Source organism: Cupressus sempervirens, chromosome 10 (genome assembly GCF_028749045.1).
Source record: "Cupressus sempervirens isolate cs-2001-9-10 chromosome 10, ASM2874904v1, whole genome shotgun sequence".
NCBI lineage: Eukaryota > Viridiplantae > Streptophyta > Pinopsida > Cupressales > Cupressaceae > Cupressus > Cupressus sempervirens.
In genome coordinates, this window is record NC_143127.1 from 271,447,913 (window position 1) to 271,473,634 (window position 25,722).

The following is a 25,722-nucleotide window of genomic DNA, read 5'->3' on the forward strand; positions in this document are numbered from 1 at the left end:
TAGACCAAGGCCTGAGTCCATTTCCCAAGTTTCAATTTCAAGACCACAAAGTTAGGCAAAGTCTTGTTAATAATCATGACACATAATCTGGCAAAGACCGACCGAGATTTGGTTAGGGTAACATTTTTTTGTTGAAATATAGTTACCAAATGAGGACACAATTAATGAATGAAGAACTATTACACTCATCAAGGCCTTATAAAAAATAAATAAGGAAGTGTTGGCATAAATAATTAAGCACACCTCTTGAGAAATTGTTTGCCCAAATTATACTAGATTGTTAAGAGGAAGATCTATCTTAGATAACTTGGTCCTTGTGAGATGAATGAATAGGCTCAACAATCATCCCAAAATGCTTTTCTCATTAAGTCAAGGACTCGAAAAAAAATCCTATGATTGCATGTTCATTGGCTTTTTTATTCTTAAAAAAAAATTGGTTTGGTTTTGGTATCAATTTTTTTGAGAAGATTAAAAATTTGTCCATGAATGTGAATTTTAGTGTGTTTGTTGATGGTGTTATTTCTCAAATTCCTTTGTAAAACATCATTGTAGTTAAGGGTGTCTAGTAGCCTCATTTTTGTATTTCATTGTTGCTAATGTGTTAAGATGTCTGTTATGAAATGCACTTATCGATAATATTAATTATTTAGAGCTATCACATGTATTAGAAATACTACAATTGTTAGCTCTCATTTTGTTGATGATGTTTTTCAATCAAAAGTCAACATTTAGAGGAAGTGACTCATGCAATTGACTTATGCATAAAAATAAATTCATAACAAGATCCAATCCTCACCCTTTAAGATCTCGCGTGAATGGAAAGAGTTAAAGCATGACGCTATCACAAGATATCTTGCAAATACCCTTTGGAATTGGACTTTCTATTAGGGTCCGTTTGGTTGCTGGAATAAGACTAGAATAGGAAGAGAAAATTAGAATATTTTTTTAATTTTCTGTTTGGTACGCTCAATCAGAATTGGGAATAGGAAGACATATTCCAATTTTGCCCCTAAAATAAGCATATGTCTATGCCAAAAAATAGTTGGAATTGGAATATCCATTCCTATTCCCAATCTGTTTTGTTATAAAAAATAAATAAATTTAATTCCATTCCCATTTCATTTTTCTATTCTAATTTTCAATTCCTATGCCAGCAACCAAACGGGCCCTTAAAGAAGTATGGAAATGTTTCTCGGCTAAAATCATAATTAAAATCCTAAGCTAAACCAAGGGATTCCTTACCATGGTTAGAAGAATTCATGTTTCCAACAGAACCCTACTTTCCAATTATTTCTAGAAATCTTCTTGTTGGTTACCATTTGAATCATGTTGCAATATGTTCACTCATTTAACTAGGAGCTTTCGTTGGGCTGAGTGGAAAAAAGAAACCTTTCTTACTTCAACAAAAAGCTAGATGATGATTTAGATCCATTGATCATATTATACTCAAGGCATTTGGCTCACTACTAAAAGATAGTTAGGGTCCTAGATCTTAGGCCACCCTTAAACATCACACACTAAGAAATTAAGCTTGGAAAAATAAACCAACTTTGACTATTTAACACTTCTATCATAGGAATGAAGTCTTAGTGTATGATGTCTAAGCTGTCGGAGAGGCTTATGCTCCTTAAAAATTGTTGGAAATATTCAAAATATGATAGGTTACTGAGAGGGGAGGGGTGAATTAGTAACGTCAAAACTTTAAAACAATTCAACACTTTAACCATATATACTATTCACCATTCATTCATCTAATCTACTGCATATATGAGAGAACAAACATTTATAACACATGTACATAGTGATTTAGTGACCTAGAAACCTTCCAAATAGAAAGTAAAACTGGGGTGGGGATGATACCCATAAAACTTCGTTACTACAGTACGAAGTTGGCCTGTTAAGGCTTGCATTGACCACTTCTGGTGATCTTCCCTATTAGGAGCACAAAGGACTGCTAGGTCCACCTTGTTAGAGGATTTACAAACATACACTAACGTATGCACTTTGTTAGGAGATTTATACAAAAGACTGTTAAGTCTACCCTATTAAAGGATTTACAAAATTGATTCACCTATTAATGAAACAATGGATCTACTTACAACTTGATTAGATCCTTAAAATATAGATCACCTCTTGTGACTGATGAATCTTTACTGCTCCTTGTAGACCTTGCTAAATATTCTGCTCTTCTGCTGATTTGCATTTACATTTCTCAAAACATTACATGTCTCTCTCGATACTCTCATGCATATCTTGTAAACGATATAGTACATTACATATATACCATTCCAATAATTACAATTGCAAGGTTGGCTAAAACACAAGTGAACAAAATATTACTGAGTTGGCCAAACAGTAGAAAACTCGGGTTCTTCAAGTTGACTTGGTGACCTTCTGATACTCGGCATCCACTGCATTACACGACATCGTCATGCACTTGGTAGAAGTAGAGGCTCGGTCCATACTAACCACACAACGTAGCTTGGAACTCGGTAACCATTGGAGACTCGGTAGATATAGTGTCACTTGGTAAAAATTAGATCCTTTGTTTACCTTGATTTCACTTGGTAAACACTATACTTCCGTTACTTGTTAAACACTACACTTCCATCACTCGGTAAACACTATGAAGCTCGATGAACACTGTAAACTCGGTAGACACTACTAGATTGCACATTCACTCGGTAGCTTCACGAATGCTCGGTATGAACTACTTAAGTGATGAACCTACAAGGTAACCACTGAATGCTCAATATTCACTGTAGACATTCAGTGTAAACTGCGAAGCTTGGTTAACACTAGAATGCTCAGTGTGAACAACGAAGCTCAGTTAACACTAGAATGCTCGGTGGCTATACTGATGTAGATAAGTGTTGTCACTAATGGCAATAATAACTTAATGCCAACAAAAAATATCTAGTTTCCCATCACATTCAAACTTTTATAATTGATCATTCATGGAATCTGGTGAAATAGATAGATGAGCTTTTGCTTGCCCCCTTCTTCATGACTTACAAATTTGTCCCCTCCAAATCTTTTTAAAAAGCTTGAAAGATTACTTAAAAAATAATAATCATTGAATTTTATATGCAGATAATTAAAAAGATCAATGGGAAAAATCAGATGAGCCAATAAGAAAATTGAAAATTTCTAGCACAAAATTCAGTTTAATAAATAGTAATATACAGAGCTTAGTATATAACATATGTTATACCCTTTACATAGAGTTTGAAGCACAAACTAATGCAAATTAACGCACTGAAAATTATAATCCCCACCTTAAATGACATGGACTAATGATCATAGTACGACTAAATCTTTAGTCTTTGTTTAAATTTCTTATCCTCTATGAGAACAACTAGGTTCAACTTGATAGTATACCTCTTTCTACTAACCCGAAAAACCCTTATGCATTTCTTGAAAAAAGATTCAAATTTTCCGTAACTTATAAGATTCATTTAATTTGAATGTTATGTTAGACCTAACCTTTCTCTTGTCGAACCCTTTGCCACCTTTTCCATGATAACTTTATTATTGATAAGTAGGAGATAATTTCCACAGCAAGTCAAATTATGATATTACTTTTAGGATGTGTAATTTTTGAGTCAAACTTTATTATTGTTTAGAAATGCCCACCTATGCCTTACCTCTTAAAACTATGCATTGGGAAACTCTCGCCTACATTAACCTTGTCTACTCGCCATACCCTCAAATGGCATTGCAAGCTTATTTGTATTAACTGGAATAAGCCAAGTACTTATTGGGAACCCACTCTTCTAATCTGTACTACCAGCCATGGCAGCTGATTTTCTAATACTACCTGTATGTATACATGTTGGATGTTTTCAACTGTTACGTTTTTTTGGTTTTCAAAGCTGACCCTCCTATTCAGATTACCTTTGAAGATTTTCATTCACTTGAATCTTGCTTTCGACTGGGTGTTAAAATCCTGCAAGTGAAAATGCTTTCATTACCCCTGTTAATATCGTTGTGGTAGACGTGAATTGAATAATAATCACAAAATGCCATTGCTATACACTACATATCTCAATCTACCTGCATTATGTCGTTGCACATTCTGCTTTTTACGCATAAACCTACTGCAAACTACCACACATATCTTAAATTATTGCAAACCTGTATTCTCAAGAACACGCTTTCACAAGGGAAACATGTACACTCTTACATTGCTCACAGGCGATTTGCATTTTCTACGCGCACTACTTTTCATAATAAGCTTATTTACATGTATGTCAATTGCGGAAGTTTGGTAAATGCTCGTAGTGTGTTTGACCACATGAGAGAACGAGATGTAGTCTCATGGAATACGATTATTGCAGCGTACAAAAGACAGGGGTGTCCTCACGAGGCAGTTACATTGTTCCACCACATGCAACAAACAGGTGTCCAACCTGATCGGTTCACAGTTGCCAGCATTCTCCCTGCCTGTGCGAAAATGGGAGATTTGGAACAGGGTACGAACATCCACAAGAGCATAAAGGATAGAGGAATTCTATCTGATGTTGTAGTTGCAACTGCCCTGATAGACATGTATGCAAAATGTGGAAGCATTGATAAGGCACGTGAACTGTTTGACATAATACCTCAAAGAGATGTGTTCTCGTGGACCACAATGATTGCAGGCTACGTCCAAAATGGTTTTGTTGAAAAGGCTTTAGAAACATTCCGTCAGATGCAATTGGCAGGTGTAAAGCCAAATTCCACAACTTTTGCTAGCATCCTTCCTGCTTACGCCAAAATGGGAGATTTGGAACAGGGTATGGTTATCCATCGAAGCATAAAGGATAGAGCCATTTTGTCAGATATTGTAGTTGCAACTGCCCTGGTAGACATGTATGCAAAATGTGGAAGCATAGACAAGGCACGTGAACTGTTTGACAAGATGCCTCAAAGAGATGTGTTTTTGTGGACTGCAATGATCGCAGGCTATGCACAAAATGGATTGTTTGAAAATGCTTTAGAAACTTTTAAGCAAATTCATTTGGCTGGTGTAATGCCAAATTCTACAACATTTGCCAGCATCCTCCCTGCGTGTGCCAAAATAGGAGCTTTAAAACAGGGTATGGATATCCATCAGTGCATAATAGAAGGAGGATTTGCTTCAGATATTGTAGTTGGAAATGCTCTAGTAGACATGTATGCAAAGTGCGGTAGCATAGACAAGGCTTGTGAACTGTTTAACAGAATGCCTCAAAGAGATGTCATCTCATGGAACGTGATGATCTCAGGATATGCACAAAATGGATTTGTTGAAAAGGCTTTAGAAACTTTCAATAAAATGCAATTGGCAGGGGTAAAGCCAGACTGCACAACCTTTATCGGCATCCTCCCTGCCTGTGCCAAAATGGGAGCTCTGGAGCAGGGTATGGACATCCATCAAAGCATAAATGATAAAGGAATTTTGTGTGATATAGTAGTTGCAACTGCCCTGGTAGACATGTATGCAAAATGTGGTAGTATAGACAAGGCACGTGAACTGTTCGACATAATGCCTAAGAGAGATGTCATCACATGGATTGCAATGATTGCAGGATACGCACAAAATGGATTCATTGAAAAGGCTTTAGAAACTTTCGAGCGAATGCGATTGGCAGGTGTAAATCCAAATATCACAACCTTTGCTTGTATTCTATGTGCATGCAGCCATGCTGGTTTAGTGGATGAGGGCTGTACATACTTCAATCAGATGAGTAACTCTTATAGCATTACACCTACAATTGATCATTATGTGTGCATGGTTGACCTTCTTGCCCGTGCTGGATATCTTGAGCAATCTCTAAACTTTATCATTAAGATGCCAGTTGCACCCGTGGTGGTTGTGTGGACGTGTTTTCTTAGTGCCTGCAGATCACATATGAATGTAGGCTTAGGAGTATTTACAGCAACGTTGCTTTTTAATTTGGATCCTAAAAATGCTGCAACTTATGTTCTTCTCTCAAATATCTATGGAGAAGTGGGCAAGCAGGATGAGGTTAAAATGATAAGGAGATGGATGAAAGATAGAGAAATTAAAAAGATCCCTGGATGTAGTTGGATTGAACATCAAAAAATGGTACATGTTTTTTGTGTAGGAGACAGATCACATCCTCAAACACACAAGATATATGCAGAGTTGGAAAAATTGGCTGGGGAGATGAAGGCAGCAGGGTATACTCCAGATTCAAGACATTTAGTTAAGGATGTGGAAGAGGAGGAAAAAGACTTATTTCTCTGCCACCATAGTGAAAAGTTAGCAATTATATTTGGTTTGTTAAACAAACCCTCTGAGACAACTATTAGAGTTGTTAAGAATCTTCGGGTATGTACTGATTGCCACACTGCAACAAAGTTTATATCTAAGATTGTTGCAAGAGAAATTGTTGTGAGAGATGCCAACCGTTTCCATCATTTTAAACATGGAGAATGTTCTTGTGGAGATTACTGGTAATGATGAATGAAACCTTTCTGAAAAAAAGCCTTGCACTTCAATAATGTAAGTGATGTCAGACCTGCAGCAATCATGAAGATACAAGGTAGAACATGTCGCGGGCTTTGTAAAATTACATGCTTAGAGTGCAATACAAGTTGGTGTCTATATTTTCTATTTGGGTATCTATTAAAGATCTCTTCAATGATAATAGGGATTTTTTTAGAATTGTTTTCATGAAAGCTGTATATGTATATGTATATGTATGAAATAACAAGGTAGAAAAAGAGGCAGAGAAACACTTGAAGTGAATTGAATGATGTTTGATTAATAGAAAATGGGAGGGGAGGTGTCACAATTATCCTTGCCATTTTCTGTAGTTCTTTTGTTTGGATTAATTATTATCTTTTGCCTATGTCAAGATAATCAATTGAGATTAAACTACACATTGTAGATTTAGTATGTAATGTTTATGTAAGAGTAAGTCGATTTTTTCTCATTTGCAATTTAGATTTTTGTAATATTGTTTCAGATCTTTTTGCTCAGTGAGATAACTAGTATATTTTTGAATTCACATATAATTTAATTTGATCTCAAGCTGTTTGGTTTTAGGAGTTATGTATGACACTTGAACAACTCACATTTCGAGGATTACAGATTGATGCCTAAGAGGAGACTAATATTCGTATATGTAATTATAAAACCCTAATCTATATTGCATTGTAACTGATTCATGGTAGTACAAAATTGTAAGTGATGAGATTTATAAATTGATTATAATGAGATAAGGTGTTGAAGATGGTTGTAAGAGAGCTAAATAAAGCATTTCATAAATGTTTGGAGTGACAAAACATTTTTAAAAAGAACTTAGAAGGATTGGACCTATAATTGAAAGAATAATGAGCACTATTTGTTACTTTCATGACAAGAAATTGGTTGTTATGATGTAGCTAGAAAGAAAATCCCTACTTAGTTATGATTCTTTTGTATAAATTTTCATTTCTTCTTTGAATTCAAGCACATAGATTTTAAAGAGTCTTCCACTTATATATTACATTGTTATTGTTGGAGGATTTGTAGGTCATAAATTATTATAAAAAACTTTTTTTAGTTTTGAAAAATAAATAAGAAGAATCATGAATATGATATGACAATATGAAGAACATTGGTGTAGGTCAAAACAAGAAATTGATGTATGACCATGGTGATCACAATTGGAGCATAATTTTGATCGAAAAAATTGACATTAGTAGAGAAAAATTCAAATTTAATTAATCAACAAGCCAACAGTAGGAGGCTGTTATTCCCTGGCAATGAGGCCGGAGACTAATGTTTTTGTGCTCTTAACTTTTTCCTATTAATCTTGTCTAGAAAATTGTGTCCTCAAGACAATTCTCTGTGTTGCTTTTGTATAAGATTTCTTGTTAAATTAGGATCGCTGCAAATGTAATAGCACTGCCAGTAAATTATGTGTTTTCCAAAGGCAGCAATCTCTTGCATTTATATTGAGAATCAGCCAATTCATTATTATGCAATTAATATAATGACAATTAATTATTATGTAATTAATATAATGACAATTTTAATTGTGAGTGTGTATATGCATGTATGTATGTATATATGTATGTATGTATTTGTATATACATAATATCTTTTGAGTCATTATTATATTAATTTCTCTAATATTTACATGATAATAATATACATATTTAAGTATATATATACATCTCATATATATATACATATCTTCACTAGTTTTGACTCAGTATTTATTCGACTAAAGCTACAAAACATCAACACTCCCTCTTAGCTACGGAGGATAAACACAAGATATGATAATACCTCAGCGTAATATCAAGAATGACATTTTTAAGAATATCTTTGATCAGAAGATATTCACCATTAGGTATCATCTCATGACATCAAGAGTAATGGCCTTAGAATATCAAGTCACATAATATTCACCAAGTACTTTGAGTAATGGCCTCGTGAACGTCAAGATGCATGATATTCACCAAGTACTCCGAGTAATGGCCTCGTGAACATCAACTCGCATGATATTCACCAAGTATGCTGAGTAATGGCCTCCTAAACATGAAGTTGCATGACATTCACCAAGTACTTAATATATTCATAAGGTATGTGCACATGTATCCTCAATAATACTTACCATAGGAACATTCATGGTCTATTTAAGGAACTAATCCACCATGCAAGATATAATCTATCATGATTTGCTTAGACATCGTAAGATATCCATCATAGTAGAAGATTAAGTTATTGTAAGATCATCACCTTTCAATAAATTCTCCAAATACAAATTGATAATCATTTGGAAGTCATTGCTTCCTCATGATGTACATAGGGGGTGGGCCCATTAAAATCATCCAGTTACACACATGACATCAAAAGTTTACACGAAGTAAACTCCCTTTGAATTTGATATCAACTTTTTTGACCTCCTCGTATAGAATTGCCTCTGATGAAGTGTCAAACTCCTTTTGAATTTGATATCCATCTTTTTCTTCCTCCAAGAGCATCCCCTAAGAAAAAGAAAAAGATCAAGGCAATTAGCTCTTATAGTACATATAGAAATACAAATAAGAGAGAGACTTCAGTGAGTAGATAAATGAAATACTTGAGGATAATAAATACTTATCTGTACAAGTTGCTCCATTGAAGGTCCATATGCATCAGAACTAAAATACCTCCATATAAGCATTTGTTATATTACTATGACCTGTGACATGCATGTCTCTCTTTGAGTGGAGATCTCCCTTTATTTCCTAATGTCATTCTTTGGAACAATATATTTTGTGCAGGATTCCTTTGGTGACTGGTAGATTGATTCTTCTTAATCTCTCACTTGATTATAAATTATAGTTTGAAACAGAGTCCTCTAATGACTATATTTATTCCTCTAGTTGTTCCTATGGATGATAAAGGAACATTATAACCAATTCACCACCTTTGATGACATCAACGTGTTGGCAACATGGCAATTGTATTCTAATAGGTCTTCCCCGTGCCACTTTAGGCTCGGTCTTCCTTTATTTAATCTAATTCTCCTCTTTGACCAATAGGAGAAATTTATGCCTTTACTTGCCACTGTGGCAATGGCGTTCTCATGAAATGGACCTTTGATCAAACATTTCTTAATATGTCCTTTCTAATTAATAGGTTGATGTCGGTTGATAATTGATTTAAATCTTGTTGGGTATGTGGGAGGGACTGCCTTGCACTTGTCTCCCTGTTTGCAAATCGGCATCAAATGCCCTTATCCTTTCTGATGTGTCATTTCCCCCTTGACTAGATTATGTTTTCTCACCCGCACGGACGATCAATTGGTCTGTTTCATTTCTCCATTCTTCATGCTATATCCTCCATTTACAAATTATGACATGTCTTCCTTACTTCCTGTCTACTCTTTTTGGCGGTATTGCAGACTTTTTTAACACCTTCATTTGATAGGTCGATAGTGTTATTGCAGATCATATCTTGATCTTCGAGCATGTTGATGTGCATCAAACTTTCAATACCCTCACTCTCTAAATGGAATGAATTCTTTGTAGATTGTATTAAGGTAAGATCACTGATTTGGATTTTTTTTCTTTACCTTTTTCGTTTGTAGCCTGGCTCTGATACCATGTTAAATTAGGATAACTGCAAATGTAATAGCACTGCCTGTAAAGTACATGTTTTCCAAAGGCAGCGATCTCTTGCATTTATATTGAGAATCAGCCAGGAAGAGACATGCCCCTTCATGAGACATGTCTATTCATTATTATGTAATAAATATAATGTCAATTATAATTATGTGTATATACTATATATATGTATGTATGCATATGTATATACATAATATATGTTGAGTCATTATTATATAAAGTTCTCTAATATCTACATTATATATATATATATATATATATATATATATATATATATATATATATACGCGCACACACACACACACACACCTCATATATACTAAATATATAATACATATCTTCACTAGTTTTTACTTGTAGTATTTATCCGACTAAAGATACAAAACATCAACATTTCTTGGACATATTTTCTTGTTGTTTATTGGTTCTCCCCTTTGTTACTAGGTGCACCTTAAGATGTCTTGCACCCATATTGGATACACTTAGGGGTATAACCTAGGTACTTACCTAGGAGTTTGGGTATGCCTAGGTGTATACCCAGGTGCACCCAAATCCAAATCGTAACAAAAAAATACGTTATTTGATGTTGTGTTGCATCCAAAAACCCTAAGATGCCATTTACAGAGTCATTTTGCTCAATAAATCATTTTTGTTTCCTCACTCCCTGTTTTCTCATTCGGTTCTTGTAGTAAGGCTGCTGTTATAAACAACTGTCACTAATGTTATATCACTGTATGTTTCTTGTGTGTGAACTAACCTATTTTTTTCATTTGTTGCAAACTGAAACATCTGGCATATGCACATTGTTTGGATTATCACTTTCATAATGATTCTGTGATCTTAAACATTTGAAAGTTTATATAGTTTGGATTATTAATTTTGTGGGACATTCCCTGTAACATCTAAAATTCTAAAGTATATGCTGATGGGATTTAAAATTAGTTTGAGCTATAGACAAGTTTAGGAAAAGTTATATGGATTGCTTCTCCTCTTCTTCACCAGGAAAGGAAGTGCTAAGACAAGTGAAAATCAACTTGTAGTTATCACTCTGTGCTTTCCAATGATCACTAAAAGACAACACAGGGAATTTTGCTTATTCAAGTATTTGGGTTAGTGTTGATGCATATTTATATGTTTTGAATCTCCTAAAAGATTGCCTCCCATTTATATCCATTCAACATAGCATCAGTTTGGTTTGAGGTTCTTCAGTCACTAATTTTGATGCATATCATTGCTGCCCTCAAATACATTACGGCCTCCACTCTCAAACTCCCACTAGTTGGTGGAATCTCTTGGTATATAAGAAATTTGATCACAATGAGGGGGTCTGGGAGTGGAGACCAAAATCAAGAACTAAGGCAACTAAAATAATCACTGGTAAATGCCCATTGATAAAGATGAGTATTAAATATTTAACTATCACTCGTCTAGTGCCATTTAAAATTTATTTTTTCACTACCATTTTGGCATTTGGCATTAATCTATAATGAGGTATCATACTTCCAAACATATTTACGGTTATGTATGTTCTTTATGCACACACACATGTACCCAATGACGAATTTTTTTGCCCATCCCTACATACCTGCTTCTCGTATCTATAGTATATACTCGTGCCTGTACCTGCATCAGCAACTTTGGTCCGTGCTTTTTCACCTTGGACTTTATTATAGGAGGAAAGAAATACATGTCTAATAGTTTCTTCGGGATGTTTATGTGGCTCTGCAAAGCCAAGGTTTTTAATGTTGCTTTTCCAAAAGACACCTATCATGCATGCAGGGTGGTGGCATTCATAGTACACTGATGCCTTGTCTGTCCTTCCAAATTTTGCATACATGTTTGCTAGAGCATTTCTTGATTCTAGAGAAAAAGAATCAATATCTGTGTTTGCACATGGAACTGCTGCTCCATCTTTATCTGGCACTTTATTTATTTATGCTTCAGCTGCTGCTTCTGTTGGACCTAGAAAGCGAAATGAGTAGGCCTTTAACAGTCCTTGAGTATTTCCAAAGTTCAAACAGAATGAAATCATCTGCAAACAAACATCCTTGTCCTCATCCAGTTTGCAAGTGTTTCATGTGCACTTTGTCACATAGTTTTTTTTATAACATATATGATATGACTCGCAACACATTTTTTAGTAAAAAAAGAAATCTTTATAAAAATAAGAAGTTACATGGAGTGTTTATGAATGGTCTGTTTAGCAGATTATTGTAGACAAGGGATATGATGGTGCCGGCTGATCTGTGTTCATGTGGAGTCATGCTTTTTGTTCTCATATTGCATGCAGGGTGGTGGCATTCATAGAACACCGATGCCTTGTCTGTCCTTCTACATTTTGCATACATGTTTGCTAGAGCATTTCGTGATTCTAGAGAAAAAGAATCAATATCCGTGTTTGCACATGGAACTGCTGCTCCATCTTGATCTGGCACTTTATTTATTTATGCTTCGGCTGCTGCTTCTATTGGACCTAGAAAGGGAAACGAGTAGCTCTTGAACAGTCCGTGAGTATCTTAAAAGCTCAAACAGAATAAAATCATCTGCAAACAAACATCCTTGTCCTCATTCAGTTTGCAAGTGTTTCCTGTGCACTTTGTCACATAGTTTTTTTATAACATATATGATATGACTCGCAACACATTTTTAAGTTAAAAAAGAAATCTTTATAAAAATAAGAAGTTACATGGGGTGTTTATGAATGGCCTGTTTAGCAGATTATAGTAGACAAGGGATATGATGGTGCCAAGGCTGATCTGTGTTCATGTAGAGTCATGCTTTTTGTTCTCATAGCAGGCTATTTACCATATGATGAGCCTAACAGTAAGGCCCTTTATAAGAAGGTTCATTTTATTTTACAGCCAACTATTTTACTTGATAGGGAAGGAGTCCTCTTCTAGATTGGAATAGTTCTATGATCAATGTTATTTTTTTTCCATCTATTTTACAGATATACAAAGCAGACTTCTCTTGTTCAAATAAATTTTGTCCAGGCGCCTGGAAACTATTTTGGAGAATACTCATCCCAAATCCTAATGATGTAAGTTTTTAATTGAAATATTGTATTATTGTACTTCATTATTGTATTTAATTGCAATTAGATGGAGAGTCATTTTTTTTCTTGGTTCGATTCTAAGACTACTTATTTAATATCTTTTTGGCTTCCCTTTTTTTATGTTGTAGCACATACAATTCCCCAAATTTTAGAAAATTCTTGGTTCAAGTTAGGAAATGTTTCAGTTAAATTTCGAGAAGAAAAGAGATACCAATCTCGATGACTTTGATGCAGGTATTTTGCGATTCTGCTGTAATTTGTAATACTTACATATATGCATTGTTTTGTTCTTTTGTGGAAATCGACATTGCAGAAAATTGATTTGGAAAAAGTAAAACGAATTGTATCTTATTTGCATCATCACATCTCAACATGAGGCGCCACCTTTTTCTGAACAACTATGGTCTTGGTTTTGAACTTTAACAACTGGGTGGTGGGCTGTGATACATGGCCATAATTCTGGGGATTAAAATATTTGAAAATTTACTTGGGAACCACACATCTGCCTCGTTTATATTTTCAAATCTAACTTTGCATGTACTGCATTTTGACTATATGGCCGTTAACTCAACAATATATGGTTTTAAATGCTGTTTATCTCATCCTTAGTGCATAGGGCTGTCTCTTCTTTAGTCTAGTCACTCCAAAGCAATGAAGTTGCAGATGAAATGGAAAAGAATTTAAATAAAATTTTAGCTTATGATTCCAAACCCTATTTCGTAAAAAAACTAGTATTTTATTCCATCTTTTATTGAATTCCCTCATTAACTACCCTTCTGCATTTTGTGGTTTACTATTATCTTTTCTAATACATTTATTCAATTCCTTAATTGACAGCCTTTCTGCATTTTATGCTTTATTTTGATAAAATCATCTTGTTTGTGACAGCCTTTGTTTTCTGACATATCATAGGTATTACATGGACTTGTCAAGTACTGGGGTTCATGTTCAAGCTAGTTTAAAAACTTGTCAGACCTAAATTTGACTCGTTTTCACAAAAACTTAGCAGCTTAATGAATAATAAAAATCAGATTTGGGAGAAAGTATGGAAAAAATTTAGTGCTCACAAGTTTCTCCTACAAATTGCCAAGTTGCCTAGTTCTCTCTGTTAAGTTTTAGAACCAGAATATTAGAGAAACAAGAATCTGAAACTCAAATTCACACAAGGATAAATTGCACAATTATTTATCCTTGGAAAGCCCTCCACATGAGGGTGAAAAGCCCAGCCACACCAAAAATGACACTTTATTGATTTCACGAAATCTAAATACAATTTACCTAAGCTTAATCAGAAAATAATGTAACCAGTGATTGTTAAATCTTAACAATCAAGAAATAAGCCTTTTAACAAATCAATCAGCATATGTTTAGTACCAGCAAAAATTTCTAGACTTTTTGTATCATATTGACACTAAACACAAAAGATGTACATACTGAAGATGATCATGCACCAATCATTCATCAAAATTTTGTTGAAGATGAAAAATGACAATCCAATGCTGTGGAGATGCAAGTAAAAATGAAATAGCTCTTGCCTCAATGATCATATCCCACGCCTTTCTTGAATGATAACCACCCTCTCTCATGTCTTCCTGTGCTCAACACCACTCAAAAAGATTGGAACAAACAGTAGCTGAAGAGACACCACTCGAGGGCTAAGACTACTTGATGACAGTTACTTCAGATGATGTTTCGAATTCCACCAACACTCAAACTCTACAATAAAGTCTGATAATACAGAAAGGCAGACACAATGCACTTGTCTCTAGCAAGCACGATATTCTCCATAAAGCTTGATACTCAATGGCCATCCATAATTGATGTTGACCGTTATGAGTGAGCCTTTACACCTTAATAGTAATATATGAAGTCCTAAGAATGGTAATAGAAGATGTGATTGAATTCAACAGGCTCATGATGAGATCTGACAATCATAAACAACAGCTCCAAAGCATACTTCTGATGACAAGAACAAAGGAGAACAAACTCAAAGCAGTGTGAATAAAGAAAACATAGAATAATGGAATCAATTGCATAGGCTCACGAAGCAACATAAGAAAGAAGGCATAGTGCGCTAGAGTCAAATTAAGTAAGCTTGAGTACAAGATAATCATCAACATAGAAGTCTGCACATCCATTGTATGATTAATGATATCTCCTACTGCTTCAAAGCATTAACACTCCCTCTTAGTAAAGCAGATATCATTTACAAATACATGGCAAACACAATGGCTACACCCATATGTGTTAACAACAGAACTTTGATCATGGATTCACTCAACTTGATGTTCACCGTGGCTACTCCCATGTGTGAAATAAGCACAAGCTCACATTACAGAATCACTCAACATGATGTTGTCATAGAATCTCTCCACATGACATCCACCATAGCTACTCCTAGAGGGTGGGTCCATCATGGCTACTCCTATGTATGGAAATGCAAATTAGCACAAGTGCCCATCATAAAATCACTCAATGTGATGTTGTCGTCTCATCATGACATTCATCATGGCTACTCCCAAAGGGTGAATAAACACAAATGCTAAGTTGTGGAGTCTCTCACATGACTTCCACCATGGCCACTCCTAGAGGGTGGAACATGGGCTTTCACCTCAAACTTCTCTTTCACAGTGTGAATGAATTATCAAGGGCTTGCACCTCAAAATTCTCTCTCTCAAAGAAGAATGCATTACAAGGGTTTGCAACTCAAATTTCTTTGTCTTAGAGAAAAATGTATTACAAGGGCTTTCACCTCAAATTTCTGTCTCAGAGAAAACTGCATTATGGCACAAAATAGGAAGAACTGAATGTTGAGATTCCCTCTCAGCAGGGGAAGCATTCTCACAACTCTGATTATCACAATAAAATATGTAGTTGTCTCCAATATTTGACCAAACAATGATCTTTAGCAGTCAGACTGCTACACAAGCTTGTTGATCCTCTGTAAAGGATTTGGCACTTTCCATCTGCCGTTCAAGCGCCCTCTGAATCTTCAATCACTTGCATCAACCTCCTAACCTCCTTGTTCAAGATTGCTTGCAATGCTTGCATTAGAGGAACAATTACAACAGACACCTCCAAAACTTCTGACAGTTAAAATCCAGGACTGTCCTATTATTTGCAATACTGCAACCCACTTAGCTGACATATATACTTCTTCACAAAACTCCCTCTTGATCCGTGCTGCCTTAGAGATTGCAAGAAAGTTATCTGGAATTGAACTCCCTTTGAGTGTCGTCTCCTCCTCTTAGAAGAAAATGATCACAAGACAGTCTGAGTTTTCATTCTTCAGCCTGCATAACTTCCTCACAGGTTGCACCAAGTTCTTCCTCCCTTGAATGCAATATCTTATTATCTAAATAAGCTTAGGGCACCCTTTCTGCAGGCTCAATAATGAAGAATAAGCTTTAGCAACGATTTGTGTCTTCATATGATAGGAAGCAAACCTTCAATCATGATGGAACTGAAGACACCTCTAAAAAATGACCTTTGAAATCACTCAGATCAGGTAATTTCAGTCTCTGTAACTAGAAATCAGTCACTTAAAAATATGAAATATTAAAATATGTTTTCTGTAACAATTTTTTTGAATTCCTTGTGTAGTCTTTCATCATGCTAAAATCAAGAGGGATCCATAATAATTCATAGAATCAAACTGCCCTGAAGAGTGTAAATATTCTGCAAATTCTGCAACTAATTCAAACTGATATAATACCTTCTAAGTGCTGGAGATTGTCTTGATCAATTTCAGATTGAATACTGGTCCTTCTTTTATGAGATAATAGTTCTGCAATAATATGTATATCCTACTATAATTCGTATGGGGTAATGTATACTAAAGGAGCAGACTTAGATTTGTTCTGTGTCCTTTATCCACAAACATAACCTCCATAAATATGGCACCCAAGGGGCATATCCCTAGAAGGGACATGTCCTTCTCTAGGTTGGCCAGAATTGTTCTCTCAAAATCAGCGCCTATTAGGGAATCCATTAATTAGTAATTAAACTAACCAGTTTTGTTCAAGGTTAAACTAAAACAAGATTACTCCAAGGGAGACGCCGATCATACTTGAGAACTAAACAATTATATTTATAGGCCTTTCTTTACAAAGGCATCTTATGCGTAATTAGATTTGTACGATCTGTTCCATCGACAGAATTAACACTCCCTCTTAACTTGATAATCATATTGAGAGATAACATATCTAGCATCATCAACTAATATGAATAAGCATAGATTGATACTTTATATCTATCTGAATTTTCTAAGCATGAGATATCATTAAACACATGATACTATGTCATATCATTATACCTGTGATATGACTTATCACTTACACTAGTGATAATGATATTGCATGGAATGCAATATACAGGATAAAATCCAAAGAATAATTGAATTCTTCATTTATCCAAGTTGTGATTCATAGGTACTGGCTTTCCTATATCACAACATGATCCTGAGTTAAGATCTGCCAGAACATAGGATAAACTCTAGAGAATAATAAAATTCTTCCTTTATCCGAGTTGTGACTGGTCGGCATAGAAATGTCTACATCACAATGTGATCTTGAACTCATCTAGATCTGACAATAGATCTCTATTGTTCAACACATTATCTAAGAGATCGTCATCTCTCATAATGTCTTTTATACAAGTGTTCATTATCTCAGAGATCGTCACCTCTTAAATAATGAATACAAATGGTGGAGCCCATAATAGTCAATAGCCTGACAATAAAATTATTTTATTAATAATTTTAAAGAATACAAATGTATTATAATTCAACCATACCAAGTCTTTTCCTGAAGTAATCTATCTTCACTTGTGAGAGAGGTTTGGTAAGAATATTAGTTGTCTGATTTGCAGTGCAAATGTATTCTAATTTACAGTATTCCTGTTTACCATATCTCTTACATAATGGTAAGGAATTTCAATATGCTTGGATCTATCATGGAAAATTGGATTCACAGAAAGCTTGATGAAACTCTCATTATCACAATGAATAATCGTAAGATTCATGGCTTGACCAAATAATCCCACAAGTAACTTTCTAAGCCAAATTGCTTCCCGAGAGGCCATTGTTGCTACAATGTGTTCGGCTTCGATGGAACTTTGTGCAACTGAAGACTGCTTTCTGCATATCCATGATATCATTGTTGAGCCTAAACTGAAACAACATCCTAAAGTGCTTTTCCTGTCAATAACACTTCCATCCCAATCTGAGTCTGTGTATCCATGTAGATCCAATTCAACTTTCTCATACTTGAGCCCAAGGTTAAGAGTGCCTTGTAAGTATCTCATGATGTGTTTGACTACAACTAGGTGAATCTCCTTTGGCTTACACATAAACTGACTTAATGCATTAACAGCATAGCAAATATCAGGTCTTTTATTTACCAAGTACATAAGGGACCCAATCATCTGTTTGTAAAGAGTAGAATCTATGGAAGGTGATTCTGCTGCTACTTCCTTAAGTTTATGTAAATTAGTCTCCATGGGAGAAGACATAGGCCTGCAATTCCACATTCCAAATATCTTCAAGATGTCTAATGTATACTTTCCTTGATTAAGTATGATGCTATTAGAATTTTGCCATACTTCCAGTCCTGGGAAGTAATGAAGGAGTCCTAAATCTTTCATCTCAAATTCTCCGATTAGATCTTTCTTGCATTGATCTATGAGATGATCATCACCTGTCATTAGTAAATCATCAACATACAGTATTAAAATTACTATATCATCTTTATCCCTTTTATAATATAGATTTGGATCAGCTTCATTCTTGAAGAATCCTAATTTGTGAGATACTTATCAATTCTTTCTGACCATGCCCTTGGAGCTTGTTTAGGCCCATAAAGAGCTTTCTTGAGCCTGCAAACAAATTTTTTAGGGTTATGAGTTTCAAATCCTTCTGGTTGTTCCAAATATACCTCTTCTATAATCTTTCCATTCAGAAATGTTGTTTTTACATCCATCTGATGTACTTTCCATCCTTTCGATGCTACAATAGCTAGGACTGCTCTTATAGAGGTGTATCTGGCAACAAGACCAAATGTTTCTTTATAATCAATCCCCTCTTTTTGAGAGAATCCCCTGGCTACAAATTTGGCTTTATATTTTTCAATGCTACTGTCAGTAGCATGCTTGATTTTAAATATCCACTTGGAAGAAACAACAGATTTTCTTTTAGATCTGGGAACAATTTCGCAAACATCATTCTTCATAATGGATTGGTATTCTTGCGTCATGCAATCCTTCCAAGTTGTATGTTTAATAGCATCTGAAACATTGGTTGGTTCTGATTTAGACAGATCATTCATGTTTGTTGCATAACTAGAAAATCTTTTGGGTCTTTTGCTTTATCTAAAGGTTTCAGATGGTGCATCAAAGTCTTGTGCTTCCTCTATTGTCTTAATGGCCCGAAGTGGTCTTTTCTTAGAATTTTGAGTTTCTTCAAGATTGAGATTTTAAATTTCATCTTCAATTTCTTCAATGTTCTCCCTTTGAGACTCAGATTCAGTATTTCCTTCAGAATTAGGTAAGGGATAGGGATCTCCAGAACTTAGGGCTCTTTTGAATGCTAAATCTTCTTCAAAAATTACCTCCCTACTAAGTTCAATATTTTTTTGACTAGGTATGAAAATCCTATATATGCTTTAGATGTTTCACTATACCCTACAAAAATACCTTTCCTCCCAGAGGGTTCTAACTTAGTTCTCTTTTCTTTTGGAACATGTATATATACTGGGCACCCAAAAATCCTAAGATGACTTATATTAGGTTTAACCTTAGTAAAGACTTCTTCAGGAGTTTTATCTCTAAGATAGGAGTGAAGACTTTTGTTTTGAATATAGACAGCAGTACAAGAGGCTTCTGCCAAAGATAATATTCTAAATTTTGATCAAATATCATAGCTCTTGCAGCTTCTGTAATTGTCCTATTTTTCCTTTTTGCTACCCTGTTTTGTTGTGGGTTATAAGGAATGGTATACTCCCTCTTAATTCCTATTTCTTTACAAAACTCTTTAAACAAATCTGAGGTATATTCCCCTCCATTATCAGTCGTAAGAGTTTTAATTTTATTTCGTGATAAATTTTCAATTAAGGTTTTAAATTCTTTAAATCTCTTAAGGATTTCTTCTGATTTTTTACATTTTATGAAGTAAATCCAAGTTTTTCTAGAGAAGTCATCTATAAAAAGTATATAGTACCAGAATCCTCCAAGAGAAGGAACAAACATAGGTCCACATAAATCTGAGTGGATTAATTCCAAAATATTGTTAGTTTTTCTAGTGCTATCATGAAATGGACTTTTCGTGTTCTTACCTAGAGTGCATCCTTTGCATATGCTTGAGTGATCTAAATTTAGTTTAGGTAAACCAATAACCATCTTCTCCATAGTTGATAAGGTTTTGAAATTTAGAGGTCCTAAACTTCTGTGCCATATTTCGTTTATATCAGCAGCTTCATGAATTAAGGCTTGAATAGGTCGACTAGGTTCTGAATTTAATTCATACAAGTACCCCTTTCTTTGACCAATCAATTTTGCTTTCTTAAATGAAGAGTTCTTAGTCCAGGGCATTACTTTACCGTCCATGAATGCAACATTATGTCCATCATCTTTGAGTGCTGTAACTAAGATTAGATTCCTTTTTATTCCTGGTACATAGAGTACTCCTTTGAGATGAAGAGAACTACCCGACTTTAATTTCAAGTTGCAATTTCCAATTCCTCTGACGAAATGTGCTGAATTATCACCGATGGTGACTTCGGCATTAACTTTTTCTGATATAGAGTTTAGTGCTTCGTTGTATCCTGTAATATGTCGAGATGATCCACTATCAATCACCCATGCCTTACTTGAGACTTCATTTGATAGTGCCGAATACAATATATGATTCTTAAGATCATAGTTATCTTCTTTCCTAGTAATGTTTGTACAATTTACTCGCTATTAAGAATTCTTAGGGCAATTAGATCTGTAGTGTCCAAACTTTTTGCATTTGAAGCATTTTATTTTGGATAGATCTTTCTTAGGTTTGTCATTCTTTTGATTACCCTTCTTCTTGAAGTGCTTCTTCTTACCTTTATAGGAATTTGTGTTGAGAACATGAAGTTCTTCATCTTTAGTTTTCAACTTTCCCCCTTTCTTAAGTTTTCTAGATTCTTCCTGAAGACAATCTCCCTTAAGTCTATTGAAGTTAGGAAGATTGTCTCTAGCACTTACTCCTTGTGCGAATGTTTCCCATGAATCTGGTAATCCATCTATAGCCGTCAATGTTAATTCTTTGTCATCAATTATGGTTTCTTTACTTGCAAGTTCATCTCTTAGACTGGGAACCCTTAGGAAGTAAGAATTCATCGATTCTCTCTTTGTTATCTGTATATGATTTAGTTGCCTTTTTAGTGCGAGGACTCTAGTTGCATTGTTAACCTCATATGCATTCATCATATTAAATGCTATTTGATGTTTCATTAGCATGGGTACTATTTCATTTTTTACTCCATCTAATATGATCTGCATGGCTTTCCTGTTTCCTTTACTCTAGATAGTTTTATTATGTTCAGTATCAAGTAGCTTGGATGTTTTATCAACAAACTGTTTTAGATCAATTTCTTCAAGAATCATCATGATTCTGAATTTCCAAGCATCGAAGTGTTCTTTCCCATCAAACCTGACCTTGGGTCTGATTGTGTATGCCATTGAAGATAGGAGAATGATGCTAGATATACTAAGTCTGATTATTTAATTTACAAAGCCTAGGTTCGGCTACCAGAGCTCTGATACCATGTAAATATTTTGCAACTAATTCAAACTGATATAATACCTTCTAAGTGCTGGAGATTATCTTGATCAATTTCAGATTGAATATTGGTCCTTCTTCTATGACATAATAGTTCTGCAATAATATGTATATCCTACTATAATTTGTATGAGGTAATGTATGCTAAAGGAGCAGACTTAGATTTGTTGTGTGTCCTTTATCCACAAACATAACCTCCATAAATATGGCACCCAAGGGCATGTCCCTCTCTAGGTCGGCCAGAGTTTGTTCTCTCAAAATCGGCGCCTATTAGGGAATACTTTAATTAGTAATTAAACTAACTAGTTTTGTTCAAGGTTAAACTAAAACAAGATTACTCCAAGGGAGATGCAGATCATACTTGAGAACTAAACAATTATATTTATAGGCCTTTCTTTACAAAGGCATCTTATGCATAATCAGATTTGTACGATCTGTTCCATCAGACCAGTATGATTTCAATGTTACAGAATTAACAAAGAGAAATATACTGACCTCTGGTAAAAGAATACATGAATTACCATCCTAAAGTTTGAACTACATAAAAGATACAAAACATTATTCAAGAGAATGAAGTTCTTATCTCTTTTGACTAAGTTGAGATGATAATATCTTCCCTTTAGATCAAAGGATAAAGATCTCATGCTCCTACAAGGTTCTAAGACGTATTCCACACCTTCAGTGAACACAAATAGGTCTGCAACTAAAATCTAGGAACTGCTGTAGCAGACTTTGCACTTAACCAGGGCAACTGAGTATCTAAGCTTCACACAAATAGTTTAAGTCAAAACAGTTTACAACAGAAGATTGATCAACAACGGAATATTAGAGAAACAAGAATCTGAAACTCAAATTAACACAAGGACAAATTGCACAATTATTTATCGTCCGAAAACCTTCCACATGAGGGTGAAAAAATTAGCCACACCAAAAACGAGCCTTTATTGATTTCACAAAATCTAGATACAATGTACTCAAGCTCAATCAGTAAATAATAGAACCAGTGATTGTTAACTCTTAACAATCAAGCAATAAGCCTTTTAACAGATCAATCAACATCTGTTTAACAGTAACAAAACATTGCAGACTTTTTGCATTATACTGATACTAAAGACAAAAGATGTACTCACTGAAGATGATCATGCACTGATCATTCATCAAAATTCTGTAGAAGATGAAAAAGGACTTTCCAATGCTCTGGAGACAGGAGTAAAAATGAAATAGCTCTCGCTTCAATAATCATATCATACTCACACCATTCTTGAATGATAACCACCCTCTCTCATGTCTTCCTGTGCTCAACCCCACTCAAAAAGACTGGAACCCACAGTAGCTGAAGAGACACCACTCGAGGGCTAAGACTATTCGGTGGCAGTTAATTTACATGACGTCTGGAATTCCATCAACTGGGACTCTACAATAAAATCTGATAATGAAGAAAGGTGAACACAATGCAACTGTCACCAGCAAGCATGGAATTCTCCATAAAGCTTGATACCCAATGACCATCCATAATTGATGTTGACCATTATGACTGAGTCGTTACACCTTAATAATAATATATGAATTCTTAAGAATGGTAACAGCAGAGGTAATTGAATTCAACAGACTCACAATGAGATCTGACAACAATAAACAACAGCTCGAAAGCATACTTCCGATGACAACAGCAGAGGAGAATGAACTCAAAGCAGCGTGAATAAAGATTACACAGAAAAATGGAATAAAAACATAGGCTCACAAAGCAATGGAATAAAGAAGGTATAGTGGACCAGAGCCGAACTGAGTAAATTTGAGTACAAGGTAATCATTAACATAGAGTCTGCACTTCCATATCAGGAATACTGATATCTCCTACTTCTTCAAATCATTAACACTCTCAAGTACTCACCACGAGTTTCTTTGTAAACCTGGCCAATTTGAGGTCAAGTTACTGCAAAAATTATTCATGACTACTTGATGAGTTTTAAATAGATGGTCTATATCATTTTATTTTGAAGAACTTGGTAGCTGCCATTGGTGACTCCATCTTGATAAGTCCATAAACTATGGGGAACTGATGAATTTTTTGATCAGTTAACTTGTAGATGTCATAGAGAAGCATGGCTCAGATAAGTTGAATGAAAACATACCCAGTTAGACAAGGCTTCATTTATCTTGTTAAACTTCTAGTCTTTTTGAAGTAGAGATTTAGTAGTACAAAGTCTTAGTTACTACTCCAGTACTGAAATGATAAACTTAGAGAATCAATTCACTATCAGAAACTTCACAAGGGAAAAATTTGTCCCATGAAGTTTAAACCAGTGAATATATTGATGGCTTTATGCCTCTGCATTTTTCATGATTCTGGGCTGTTGACATTTTTCATTGAATATGGCATTCCAAGCATGTTATGTAGATAAGTTATTTTGCCTTATACTGTAAGTGTTCATATTTGAATTGAATTTTGTATAACTTCATATTAATCTGTACAGGAAATATGCAACTCTAAGGGATGTGCTTCCTTGATAATTTTGGAAGCTTGTGATATGGGTTTTTACCCTCTATTTTTTACAGACAGAAATGAGTGTTTCCAGGTTACCAGTCAAAACTGGTCAAATTTAATTGTTTGATTCAAGAGTTAATTTATGGAATGTTACCTTTTTTCAGAAGCTTATGATATGGGTTTTTATCCTCTATTTTTTACATATAGAAATGAATGTTTGCAGGTTACCAGTGAAAACTGGTCAAATTTAATTGTTTGATTTAAGAGTTAATTTATGGAATGTTGCCTTTATTCAGCATTTGACTAATTCTATATTATCAACAGTTTGTACAACTATCATATTACTCATCACTAGTGTTTTCCTACATTTACCTACCAGGCAATCAGTGTTGGCTGAACATGAATTCCCAAGGAGTGAAAATAAAAAAAGGAAGAATTTGGGGCAACATTTGGCAAGTTAAAAGTCATGGTGGACTGTCTGAACTTTTCTCTGACTAAACTCTTCGTGCATATCAAATTGTATTCATGAACAACTTATTTGATGCTATAATGTTCTGTGATAGCAATTGACAAAAGGAAGACGACGCATACACCTAATAGATTTGAGTTGGACTAGGAACTAAACATTTAGCATTGTCTAGCTGAATTTTTTAGGGGTTGGCATGATATATGCAAGTTACGACTAAGCCGTATTGATGGAAAATCATGTCAATAGTATTCTAAGCATATGGATCCCACAACTCTGAATTTTCCTCTACTATTGTTGCATATTATTACTGTTAGCATACTTTTGCATTTGGCAGAGACTAGTTGCAGGGTGGCCCTTGTTCACTTATATTTATGGGTTAGATTATAACATGGATGCAATGAAAAATAGTACTACACAAGTCTCCTTTTGTGTTTATTTCGACATACAACTATTCCAGAGTTTGAATTTAAGAGATATAAATAAGATCTCATACCATTAACCTAATTGTACTGCTTGGTGCGTGCAGCATAAATTACTTAAGTTGAGACATGCAACTCACGTTGGGTATCAGCACTGCTGCAAGGTTTTTATTTGCATAATAAAAGAAACCTTTGGTTTCATGTAGTCCAAGGAAATGACCATCATTTCTAATTTTATCAAGAACTTATAATAGTACTCAGGTTGTGCTGTGCTATAAATCTTTTTTCTGGAAATGACACCCAGTTTGTTAGCTTATGCAACTATGACTGCAATAATTTTAAAATACAGATATTAGTCCAAAATGTTTACAGTTGTGGGATTCCTTTTTGGCA

General features: G+C 34.8%; 1 long non-coding RNA gene and 1 pseudogene across 1 annotated transcript; both read left to right on the plus strand.

The window, feature by feature from the left end:
* The first annotated feature begins 3,671 nt into the window (after nucleotides 1-3,671).
* The window catches only part of LOC149533695 (uncharacterized), a 44,197-nt pseudogene continuing 22,146 nt past the window's right edge, over nucleotides 3,672-25,722 (plus strand).
* On the plus strand, nucleotides 12,470-25,414 carry LOC149533696 (uncharacterized). The gene is made up of 4 exons (XR_016358121.1): nucleotides 12,470-12,602; nucleotides 12,813-12,918; nucleotides 13,046-13,135; nucleotides 24,821-25,414. It is a non-coding gene; the product is annotated as an uncharacterized LOC149533696 (long non-coding RNA).